General features: G+C 34.6%; 1 non-coding gene across 1 annotated transcript; it reads left to right on the forward strand.

Annotated features, from left to right (window-relative positions):
• The first annotated feature begins 2,640 nt into the window (after nt 1-2,640).
• Nucleotides 2,641-2,747, forward strand: LOC121213178 (small nucleolar RNA R71). The gene has a single exon (XR_005908548.1). It is a non-coding gene; the product is annotated as a small nucleolar RNA R71 (small nucleolar RNA).
• The last annotated feature ends 10,094 nt before the right edge of the window (nt 2,748-12,841 follow it).

Genomic DNA, 12,841 nt, shown 5'->3' on the forward strand with positions numbered 1-12,841 from the left:
CGCTAGAAAGAGGAGAATGAGCGTCAAAAATAGGGTTGGAAGCGGCGCACGGGCGTGTTAGGGAGGCCGTGTGACTTGCAACGGCTAGGTTTAGGAATTTTGGGTGAGGGAGATGATGAATAGTGAAGGGTATTTATAGATTTTAGGACACACGACCAAGGAACATGCTCGTGTTCCCCAATTTTTTCCCGTGTGATTCGCGAATTTTGAATTTGGGAGCGTCTGACAATTTCCCAACGCCCATGTACCTTGGGCGTGTTAGTGCGCACGCCCGTGTCACATGGCCTTGTCTATCTTTGTTAACTTCTCCCATACCCGTGTATTAAGGGTCACGCCCGTGTTGTTTTGGCAGGTTCGCCCACAGTTGCTTGGCTCAGGCGTGTCGCACGCCCGTGTTGATTTGACAGATTCGGCCACGGTTTGCCCATGGTCATGTCGCACGGCTGTGGCAATTTATCATAGCCCATGCTGGGGAAAATCTTTTCCCTGTTTCCACACGGTCCGAAGCACGTCCATGTTCTTGGTCGTGTGTGCTTTCAAAAGCCTGTGTTCCATGAGTCAGTTAGGATCTTAGATGTTAAAACTAAAATTTAAAGCAATTAATATTGTTAGTGCTCGGGTTGCCTCCCGAGAAGCACTTATTTATAGTCTAAACTCGACTTACCTTTCCATTGAATGGTCATGGTGGTTCAAGGAGTTTATACTCCTCATTCCTACTGTGAATCTCATCAAAATAAAGTTTTAGGCGGGTATTGTTTATCTTAAAAGTGCCGTACTTGGGATAATTTACCTCGACTGTACCGACTGGGAAAATGCTAAGTACCGTAAGAAGGATTTCTTCATTCGGATTGGCAGTGATAATGTGAGGATCTGCGGCATCTAATAAAACTTTATCCCCAACCTTAAGTTGATTTGGAAAGGTATTGAGCTTGTTCTGGCATAGTTTTGGTTTATCTTGGGTTCTCGGTTTATGTTTCCACCATTCATCTAGCTCCTCGATTTGTAGCCTTCATTCTTTACGAATAGGCCTCTACTATTGCTTGAAAATGGCTCATGTACTTCCTTCAAACTCATTTCCTGCAAAGTAGGTTGCACCATATTTTCAATTTTAGTAGAATGGTTTAGACAATCACCTTCAATTTTCGATGTGTTGCTGGACTTGCGAGTTTGAAGGGTGATTGTTTGTCTCCCACACGAAGTGTGAGCTCACCTATGCCAACATCAATAATCGTTCTAGCAGTTGCTAAAAAGGGCCTTCCTAAAATCAAAGGGGTGTTGCTATCCTCCTTTATGTCTAGAACAATGAAGTCAACGGGAAATATAAATTTTTCGATTTTAACTAGCACATCTTCAATAATACCCCTAGGAAATCTTATAGTTTTATCTGCTAATTAAATGCTCATCCTAGTGTGTTTGGGTTTCCCAAGACCTAGTTGTTTAAACATTTTGTAAGGCATGACGTTAATACTAACCCCTAAATCAACTAATGCATTATTAACATCTAAACTACCAATTAAGCAAGGAATTGTAAAACTCCCTAGATCTTTCAATTTTTGGGTAGTTTATTCTGTAGAATAGTTGAGCAAACTACGTTTAGCTTCACATGTGAAACCTCGTCCAACTTTCTCTTATTTGCTAAAAACTCCTTTAAAAATTTCATTGTGTTTGGCATATGCGATAGAGCTTTAATAAAGGGTAAGTTAATATGTAATTTTTTTAAGAGTTTAAGGAATTTATCGAATTTGTTCATCTGAACGGTCTTTCCTTGTCACACACATCAAGTTTGTTTTCTGTACTTACCAGTTTCTGCTCATTGTGGTCTACCTCATATTTACCTTTGCTTATCTCAGTTTCTTGGCTTGGTTCTGGTTCAGGTGTGACTAATCCTTCCTCATCTTGACTAGTAATCGCGTTGAATTGCTCCCTTGGGTTAAATTCTGTATTGCTTGGCAAGCTACCTTGTGGTCGTTCAGAAATTAATTTGGCAAGCTGTCCAATCTGAGTTTCGAGCCCTTGGATCGATGCTTGTTGGTTTTGAGTGCTGTCTCAGTATTGTGAAAATAAGTATCTGACACAGAGATGAATTTGGTTAGCATTTTCTCAAGGTTCGGCTTTTTTCTTGCTGGTAAGGTGGTTGTTTAAAGCCCAGAGGATATTGTGGCCTTTGATTTCCTTGATCGACCCACGAGAAATTGGGATGGTTCCCCCAACCTACATTATAAGTGTTACTATATGGGTTATTTTGGGATCTAGAGTTATTGCTACTCATATATTGGACTTGTTCCTCATCGATGCTAGGGTTGAAGGGTTGATACTCTATGCATGCTCCTCCTCCATTTGAATCGCACCTCATCACTGGATGTACCTGAGTAGAACCACACAAACCGTCAATCTTTTTATTTAAGAGTTCTGCTTGGTTAGATAGTATAGTAACCGCGTCGAGGTTAAAAACACCAGTTGCTTTCGTCGGCTTTGTTCTCATAACTTGCCACTAATAGTTTTTCAGTGCATCTCCTCAATAAATTTTTAAGCCGCCTCAGATGTTTTATTATTGATAGTTCCTCCAGCGACTGCATCAACATCTACCGAGTCGAAGGATTCAAGCCATTATGAAACGTTTGAACCTATAGCCAAAGCGGTAACCCATGGTGAGGGCATCTTCTCAAAAGGTCCTTGTATCTCTCCCATGCATCGTAGAGTATTTCTAAATCCATCTGCACAAAAGAAGAGATATCATTACGTAATTTGGTTGTTTTAGCTGGTGGAAAATATTTTAATAAAAATTTTTTGGTCATTTGTTCCCAAGTAGTGATTGACCCTCGTGGTAACGAGTTCAACCATTGTTTAGCCTTATTCCTTAACAAAAAGGGAAACAACCGAAGACGTATGGCATCATCAAAAATGCCATTGATTTTAAATGTATCACAAAATTCTAGGAAATTTTCCGAGTGATGGGATCCTCGTCCTGCAAACCATCAAACTGAACAAACTGTTGTATCATTTGAATTGTGTTAGGTTTCAGTTGAAAATTATTTGCAACAATAGCAGGTCTAACTATACTTGACTTAGTTCCCGTTAAATTAGGTTTAGCATAATCATACATAGTGCGCGGAGTAGGATTTTGATTAATAGCAATTGTAGGAGGTAGCGAATTTTCTTGGTTGTCAGCCATCTCCTCGGTTGGGGTTTGAATATTGTCCTTTTGCTCGTTCTCTGTGTATCTTAAGCTTCGTCTTATTTATCTATGGTTTCTGCGCACTGTGTGATCGATCTCACTGTCAAAAAGTAATGGTCCTGACGGGTTTCTTCTAGTCATAAACTATAAAAAAAATAAACTGCCAGAAGAAAATAAATGAAGAATTAAAAAAGAAAATAAAAATTTAAATTGCAATAAAAGTAAAATGGCTAAAGTAATAAAAATCAAGTGTTCCTAATATCTTAGTTTCCCCGGCAATGGCACTAAAAACTTGATGCATGATATTCGTGACAGGTTTTAAATATTTATAATGAATCGTTCTTGAAACTAACTATTATCACGGTGAAGGCAAGTGTACCTATCGAACAGTAGTATAGTTTTAGCAAGACCGGATTGTCGAACCCAAAGGAACTAAAAGTACTAGTAATGACTGTCTTTCTGTTATCTAGCCTAAGAATAATGGGGTTTGTTTTAACTAACTAATTAACTAAACTAAGGATTCACAGAAAATAGAATTGGGGAATTACTTTTGGAAAAACAATTGAATTAAGACAATACCTAAGGAAAAATCCACCTGGACTTCACTTGTTATTTGACTCTGAATCTAACGATTTATTCATTTGACTTGATCCGTAGAAATCCCTAAGTTATATTTTATCCCTCTCGAGACTAACAATGTCTAACCCTAGGTTGAATAATTGAAATCTATTTCTAATTAACTCCCTAGGGTTACATTAACTCGATCTATGGATCCCCTTATTAGGTTTCACCGTAATCCGGCAAAATCTTGTCACCCTATCTCTAAGCGCGCAACCAACTCCGCTTAATTATGACAAATGTACTCCTAGACAGGGTCTATTCCTCCACTGAATAAGAGCTTAACTTGAATCAATATCTTAGAATATCAATACAAGAATTGAGAACACATAATTAAGAACAAGTCAAATATTTATCATACAATTCAGATAATAATAACAAGATCTGTCTTAGGTTTCATTCCCCTTAGGTATTTAGGGGTTTTAGTTCATAACTAAAAAGGTAAACATCTCAGAAGAATAATGAATACAAAACATAAAGAAAAACCCAAAACTCCTGAAGGGAAATTGAGGGGAGGTCTTCACTCTTGATGATGATTCCGGCTTCTGAGATGGATCAATCGGCTTTCCTCAACCAGTTCCTTGCTTCCTCCTCCGTATGTGTCCTTTTCCTCCTCCTCTAGGGTGTATTTATAGGCTTTAGAATGCCTAAGAACCCTCAAAATTGTCCTTTTTCGAATTGGACTAAACTTGGGCTCGGCAGGAACATGCCCATGTAACATGCCCGTGTGCGATTACTTAAGGCCGTGGTCAAGCCTATTAAATAGGCACGGGCGTGTGGTCCACCCGTGTGAGTCGTGCTTCGACTCTTCCAAATTGACACGGCCGTGTGGTCTGCCCGTGTGAGGAACTCCAGGCCGTGTTGATTTCGTACGTTGGCTCATTTTCTTCATTTTTGGCTCGTTTCTCATTCTTTTCACTCTCCTATGCCCACCTAAGTATAAAACATGAAATTAAGGCATTAGGAGCATCGAATTCACCAATTTTAAGGAAAAATCATCCATAAAATGTGCTAAGCATAGAATAAAAATATGTATGAATTACGGTTTATCAATGATCGATTTCTGCATGCCTCATCCAAAATCCTTAGCCAACTTCAATGTACAATCACATAACACAAAAGATATTCATTCATGACACATAGCATAATAACCAAATGGACTAAAACCACAAATATGCCAAAACCAAAATCTAGCATAGAAATTAAGCCATTTTTTCATGGCCTTATACATAACCAAAGTTCATTATTTCAAACGAAATCCAGCCTATACATGCCATAGTTCCAAAATGCAACTTATAAAATACCAAAAGCGGTCAATAGTGTGATAGACTATGCTGATGATCCCCAAGCTTGTAACTTGAATCCAAAATCTTTAAAACAGAAACAAATATACACATAGTAAGCTATTATAGCTTAGTAAGCCATAAGCAAATAAACAATCTAGTGATATAACCAACTCATTTTAAACTAAACCGAATTGTACTAGCATAAATATGCTTAGTCTCAAATTACCAATTTCATAAATGATATTTTTATTTTTATACAAAATTCCCACCTTGGCCAAATGCTCATATAACCAATATAAGTAATTCACATTTCACTTACAAAGCCAATATATCATTAGATAATCAAATATACTTATACTTATAAACACAAACTCGAGCATCATAATATACCATCATGTACACATTACCTAAATGGTCGAATACATATGGTTACATCTATACACATATCACATATCATTTCGAAGACAATCAACATATATCTATCAACACTGAACACACTTTTCTAATTATACACATTATATATTTACCTCATAAGTCATTTGTATCAAACATTAAGAACTTACTTACCTTATCACAAGTGATAATAACCTATTCCATACCTGGTCATTTAGCTTATTCAACATGTACGTTCACACCTTATCATAGCCCGGTGAACCATTCAGAATTGGATAGGACACTTGGATAAACACACAAGTCGTACAATGCCAACGTCCCAGACGTGGTCTTACATGTAGTCATATATCGATGCCACTGTCCCAGACAGGGTCTTACTCATAAACATATATCAAAATCGCATATCAATACCATGGTCTTACTCGTACACATATATCGGAATCTTATGTCATGACATATGTATCCTAACTATTCCTAAGGTTCATACGGGGCTTTCAAACGCCGTAACTCGGTCGAAACCAATTCAGAGATATAATAGCCAAACTTAATCATATTTGGCCATAGCTTATATATGTTCACACATTTCATACCAGCATATAATATTAACATTTAACTACAATTAAACACGTCTATTTGCTTATATACTTACATCAAACGATGTAAAACAGAACAGGGCAGCTAGTCGACAACTTTCGTTTTTCCCCGATCCAAATCCAATTTCTTTGGTTCTTGATCTAAACATATTCAAATTAAGCTCATTCAAAAATATTTTCATTTAATTTAGTCCAAAAACACATAAATGGGCAAATTACCATTTTACCCTAGCATTTACAATTTTTACAATTTAGTCTCTATTGCACAAAACACAAAATATGCAAAATCTCAAAGTACTCATGTTAGGCCGAATGTTACCCATGTCTATACAAGCCCATATAATTCATTTATTTCACAGTTTAGTCCCTCAAATTATTATTTTTGCAATTTAGTCCTAATTACTCAAAATCATCAAAAACTCCAATACAAAATATGTTCATCTAAAACATATCTTTCATATTTCATCATCAAACAACAAAAATAATAACCTCTCAACAATGGCATAACTCAAAATATTCACCAAAGTAAAAAATTCAATCATGGGTTTTGTAGTACTCAAAGCAACGATCTCAAAAACGTAGAAATTATCAAAAATCGAGCTAAACTCATATCTTAATCAAGCTTGAATGTAATCGAACCCTGGCTTCTTTTTCTTTTTCTTTCTTGTGTAAGTTTCGGCCAAGAGAAAGATAATATGAAAACTTATTTTAATCATAGTATATTATAACATATATATTAATATATTATTTAATTTACCTAATTAACCTTATTATATAATATAATTTCTTTATATTGGTTGTCTACAACCTTCCAACATTTATTATGTTGGTCTAATTGCAACTTAAATGCCTCCATTTAAAAAGACATCAACAATTTGGCCCTATTACAATTAACCATCAAATTTTCTTTTATGCGATTAAGTCCTTTTATTTAATCAGGCACTCAAACGACAAAATTAAATCACGAAAATTTCACACACAAAAATTCACACATAATAAACACAGAAAATAATTTAAAAATATTTTTCTGACTCAGATTCATGGTTCTGAAACCACTGTTCCGATTAGGGTCTAAATCGGGTTGTTACACGTGTGCCTTGGCCTTGTGCCCCTAAATGGTTGCTGACGTCAGAAATAGAATGTCAAGGTTTTTGGACACGGGCTGAGACACGGGCGTGTCATGGCCTGTGAGGGACACGAGCCATGGACACGGGCATGTGCCAGGCCTTGTGAAAACCTTTGATGGTTCGAATTACGAATTAATTCCAGACGGGTTAGGGACACAGGCGTGTCCCGATGTGTTTAGGCCATGTGAACTACACGGGCCTTCAACACGGCAATGTCAAGAAGCCCACACGAGCGTGCCACCCTTTCCACACGGGTGTGTGCCCCTATTTTAAGAGTCATTTTCCAGAATTCTTTAAAGGACTCAAGTTGGTTCCGAATCGTCCTTAAAGCTTGTTTTGGACCTTGTAAGCCCATAATAAGGAATTCTAGACAAATTTTGAAAAGTTTTAAATTTGATCGAGTTTTTATGATTTGTAAATGTTGGAATGCATGTGTTTAAGTCTAGTAATGCCTCGTACTCAGTCCCAACCTTGGACTCAAGTAAGGGGTGTTACATGTTTTAAGGTCTCGTAGGACCTTATAAGAGACAAAGTGATTGAGATGAATGGATTTTAATTATGATTGCAAAAATGTATGATTTATGTTGTGGTTGATCTATAATGCCTTGTAACTCTATTCAGCGACGGATACAGATTAGGGCTGTTACAATGATCTATTTCATTTTGAGCATCTAATCATTGAAGGAAAAATAAGAATAGATTAGATGGAACTACTATAAGAAGAAAATAGGACATGAATAAAAAAATAAAGATAAAAAAATAAAAAATACTTTGTTTACCAATAATTGTCAAGGATGAAAAGTGATGATGAACACCCCCAAAATGATTTTAAGATTCAACAATATGAAGAAATAAAGTAAGGAAAATAATTAAATCTATGAGAATTATGTTGTTTAAAAAGAATAATGAAAAAAAGTATTGGTGATGTTCAAATGAAGAAAGAAGAAAGAAAAAGAGCTATAAATGAAAACAGTTTTAAGGTGGTGCAAGGGTGGTGATATAGTGATGCTATTGTGAAGAAGTGGTGGTTGGAGGTGATGGTATCAAATTATTCAACAAAAGTAAAGTAAACCAAAGAAAATGGCAACGAGGAGCAACCAAAAAGGGCAGCACAAGTTGGTGATCAATAAGGAGAAAAGAAACAAAAGATGGATGAAAAATTCAAAGAAAATAAGTGAATAGGAGAGAAGGATGGAAGGCACAAGCATAACTCTCCAACATTGCATTCAAGTTGGAGACAAAAGATGTTAGAAAAATAACATCACTTAACTATAAAAATTGCACCTTTGAATTCTGAATAAAGGAGTTACAAAACAACTGAAAATAACCATCTTTGATAAAAAAAATTAGTAAAATATGATAGCATGGGGAATTAGACTTGTTTCACTTAGGAGTTAGTTAAGGTTTTTAACCACTAAAACAATTCAAATGCTTGTGAAATGCTAACGAAATTTATTTTTAAATAAGGCATAACACAAACTATGATTTTGATGCAAAATTGCTCATTATAACAAATGATGTGAGGGAAAGGACTCGAGTTCATATCTTCAAGGACAATTCCACCCCTACTTAACCACTAGACTAAATACTTATTACTATCTAATATGCAAAGATAACTTTTAAAAGTCAAAGTGTAACCACTATTAGTTCACTAACCCCAATTTCTACTAACCCGATTTTTGGCATGTGACAAATTTCCCTGCTTAAAAAAAATTGTTCTCGAAATTCTTGTTATCATGCAATACACTGAACACAAAATCCATAACTCCTCTTTACAAACTAACCACTATGCTTCCGTTGCGAAACTCTAATTCCAATGTAGTTCCAAACATTATTTTTCCTTAAACTACCAACGAACTTCTTATTCACTATCACGAATTGTCTCAAGGAACTATCTACAGAAATATCACTATTGATTTCCTCTACCCAAAATTCTCATTTTAACAGAAACACTTTAAACAAAAAACATTTCAGTAAAATCATTCTCAATCAATGCAAGGTACAATTAGAATGGATTGTAAAAGTTCCTACATTAATGCCAAATGCATCTCGATCCTCTCGACCCCTAGCTACATAAACCAATCTCTGATTTCACTTCTGATCCGAAGCTTGCATCTGACTAAGAGAATAACGTGAACAATCCTTAACACGATGTTCAATAGACCCACATCTGAAGCATGCATTTGACTTTTTCCAACACTTGCTCAAATGTCACTTACTATAGCACTTACAAACAAGAATTCTTTCTGAACTAATAGAACCTTCAGTATTCACTGTTGCAATACTCCGCTAAAGTTTGCCCACTGACCTGCTTCCAAAGTCACAATTTTGAGCCAGTAGAACCAAAACCTCTTATTTAGTTATTTATTCATTTTCTCTTTCTCTCACTCCAAGCAATTACTCTCTTAAACTATCTTGGTCTTCTCAACCAAAGTTTTGAAAAATCTTTCTAAAATTCCCAACATTGTTTGGGGCACTACTTCATCCCTAGTCTTTTGGTTTTTCCCTTTAGCAGCATGCATATACACGGTGTCATTTGTCTCAAGGTCAGGCACAAGTCCCTAATAAGCAAATGACTCTTCTTGAGAAACACGACTCTGAACCTCACGATTTTTCATACCTCAACTATTCTTAACAGCCTTGAGTCTATAATCTTAAGGTTTTATCTATAGTTTCAAAGGAAATGAACAACCACTAATCATTACCTGAAAGTTTTCAGTTCTAAAATCTACAGTTTCAAAAAATTTCTTAATTATTCACATCTATTTATAGTCTTATGATCAAGAATTTCAATAACATAAATTTTCAATCTAAATCTCAAAAAGTACATCATTTAAAGAGGAATCAGCATCAAAGTCTCAAATTGTTAGAAATTTAGTTTTGAAATTTAATAGTAATATATATTTTTAAAAATACTCTTTAAAACATGCATACAAACTCAATTAAAAATCAACAGTCCGAGTCCTGAACTCGACTTTGATACCACTAAATGTAACCCCTAAACCTAGCCTAAACATTATGACCAAATTTTGGAAGCCACGTTAATTCCATAAAAAAGCTTCTTCTATTTAAAACAATTATGTTTAAATTTTTTTTATGAAAAAATTGGTTATTTCAAAATAATTATTATCATTGAGAAAAAATTAGTAATACATGATTAATTTGAGCAAATTCTCTTAAAAAATCATATTAATGCTTTTCATCATTTTCAGAAGGAAAATTACAATTATTAGTTTAAAAACATTACTTACATATAATCTATATGTAAACAATTTGTAGCGGACTTAATATTACTTTAGAAAAAATTATATTTGAAATTACTTAATATCAAGTGAAAACATTATTAAGTTCTAAAAATAATATTTAAAACGTTTAAAAATTCATCGATTATGCATGCTTAGCAGTTATTGTATCAAAATTATAAATGGCCAGAAATAATCCAAAGTCTAATGTCGAAAAAAAAACCCAAATAGTTTGTAAAGAACTTTATTAAAATTAAATCTAAGAGACTCCTCCAACTGTAGCATTCAAGTCCTACGCATGGGTATTATATGTAAATTTTATGAAAACCAAATGGGTGAGCTAATAAGCTCAGTGTAAATTTTATTTCAAGATAAATATCAAATATCACATATAACATATCAAAGTTATTTACAAACACATATTTAATCAAATATGTAAACTTTTACGCACGTGATAATGTCAATACAAATTTTTCATCAAAACAGTTATGCATAATTTTTCGAAACATCCTACCCATAACTGCTACACACCAAAAGAAGTTCCCAGAACTCATCCATCCATAACACACCAGCACATATGTGGAAAAAGCCACCAAATTTGCAAATAAGCTACCAATACACATAGTTGTGGTCAAGCCACTAAAATTGCAGACAAACTACCCAAACACATTTGAGGATAAACCACCAATATTTTTCGATTATTAAAGTACCACATCTTCATCCTTACATGTTTTCCCAATCCCATCTAATGCATCATGGTATGCAATCTCATTCACAACATAATAGGCATGTTAAACAAGATTTAATGTAAAAATCAATATCAATAGTCATGGTAACCCAAGCTTACAACATGAGATTAGAATGAAACCACATAGTAACAATGCATATTATGTCATATCAATAAGATTCAAGTAAAAATAACTTACCTTAAATCCACATAATCACTTACATGATATTTTGTTATTACTTATGATTGTAAAAATAACTAGTTAATCATAATCAAAATCATCACATATTGAACTTGAATAAAACACGCACCTTGATCTTCTCCAAATCGTGAATCCTAATCCAAACTTGAATACTTCAGTTCCAAATGAGTCAAGACTAAATTAATACCTTTCAAACCTCTTTCACAAAAATTCGAACTTGGATTCACAAAAAAGATTATAACTCCAGAATCAAACCTTAATAATTACACCTTTATTGCAGAGGTCAAAAAAAGCTACGATTGATGATGATCTAATAATTAAGGAAAAATAAGAATAGATTAAATAGGATTACCATAAGAAGAAAAGAGGATAAGAATAATTGAAAATTAATGATAAAAGAATAAAAAATACTTTGTTTACCAATAATTGTCAAGGATAAAAAATAATGAAGAACAACCCCAAAAGGATTTTAGGATTCGAAAATATGAAGAAATAAAGTGGGAAAAAGAATTAATTCTCTTAGAATTATGTTGTTTAAAAGGCAGAACGAAAAAAAAAGTATTGGTGATATTCATATAAAGAAAGAGGGAAGGAAAAGAGCTATAAAAGAAAATAATTTTAAAATGGTGCAAGGGTGGTGATATGGTGCTAGTATGGTGGAGAACTAGTTATTGGAGATGATGGTATCAAATTATTAAACAAAAATAAGGTAAAACAAAGAAAATGGTAAGGAAGAGCAACCAAAAGGGGTGACACGATGTTGTGATCAATGAGGAGAAAAGAAACAAAAGATGGATGAAAAATTCAAAGAAAATGAGTGAATGGGAGAAAGGGATGGAAGGCACAAGCATAACTCTCCAACATTGCATTCAAGTTGGAGACAAAAGATGTTAGAAAAATAACATCACTTAACTATTAAAATCGGAAGTTTTCTGGGACTTGCTGGTTACTATAGACAGTTTGTGAAAGGTTTCTCTATGATTGCAACCCCAATGATGAAGCTATTATAGAAAGATGTTAAGTTTCGAGTGGTCAGAAAAGTTTTGATCAATTGAAAGCCCTTTTGACCGAAGCTCCAATACTAGTTCAACCAGAATCAAGTAAAGAATTTGTTGTCTATAGTGATACATCTTTAAAGGGTTTGGGCTGTGTTTTGATGCAGGAAGGAAAAGTTGTAGCTTATGCCTCAAGACAGTTAAAATCGCATGAAAAGAACTATCTGACACACGATCTAGAATTGGCAGTTATTGTGTTTGCATTGAAGATATGGCGTCACTATCTGTTCGATAAGAGATGTCATGTTTATTCTGATCACAAAAGCCTAAAATATTTGATGACTCAGAAACATCTGAATTTGAGACAGCGTCGATGGTTAGGGCTGTTAAAAGACTACAAGCTTGTGATTGACTACCATCCGGGAAAGGCTAATGTTGTTGCTGATGCTTTAATCCAAAAATCACTGTTTTCTTTGCGTACAA

The sequence above is a fragment of the Gossypium hirsutum genome, chromosome A13 (genome assembly GCF_007990345.1).
Source record: "Gossypium hirsutum isolate 1008001.06 chromosome A13, Gossypium_hirsutum_v2.1, whole genome shotgun sequence".
In the NCBI taxonomy this organism is placed as follows: Eukaryota; Viridiplantae; Streptophyta; class Magnoliopsida; order Malvales; family Malvaceae; genus Gossypium; species Gossypium hirsutum.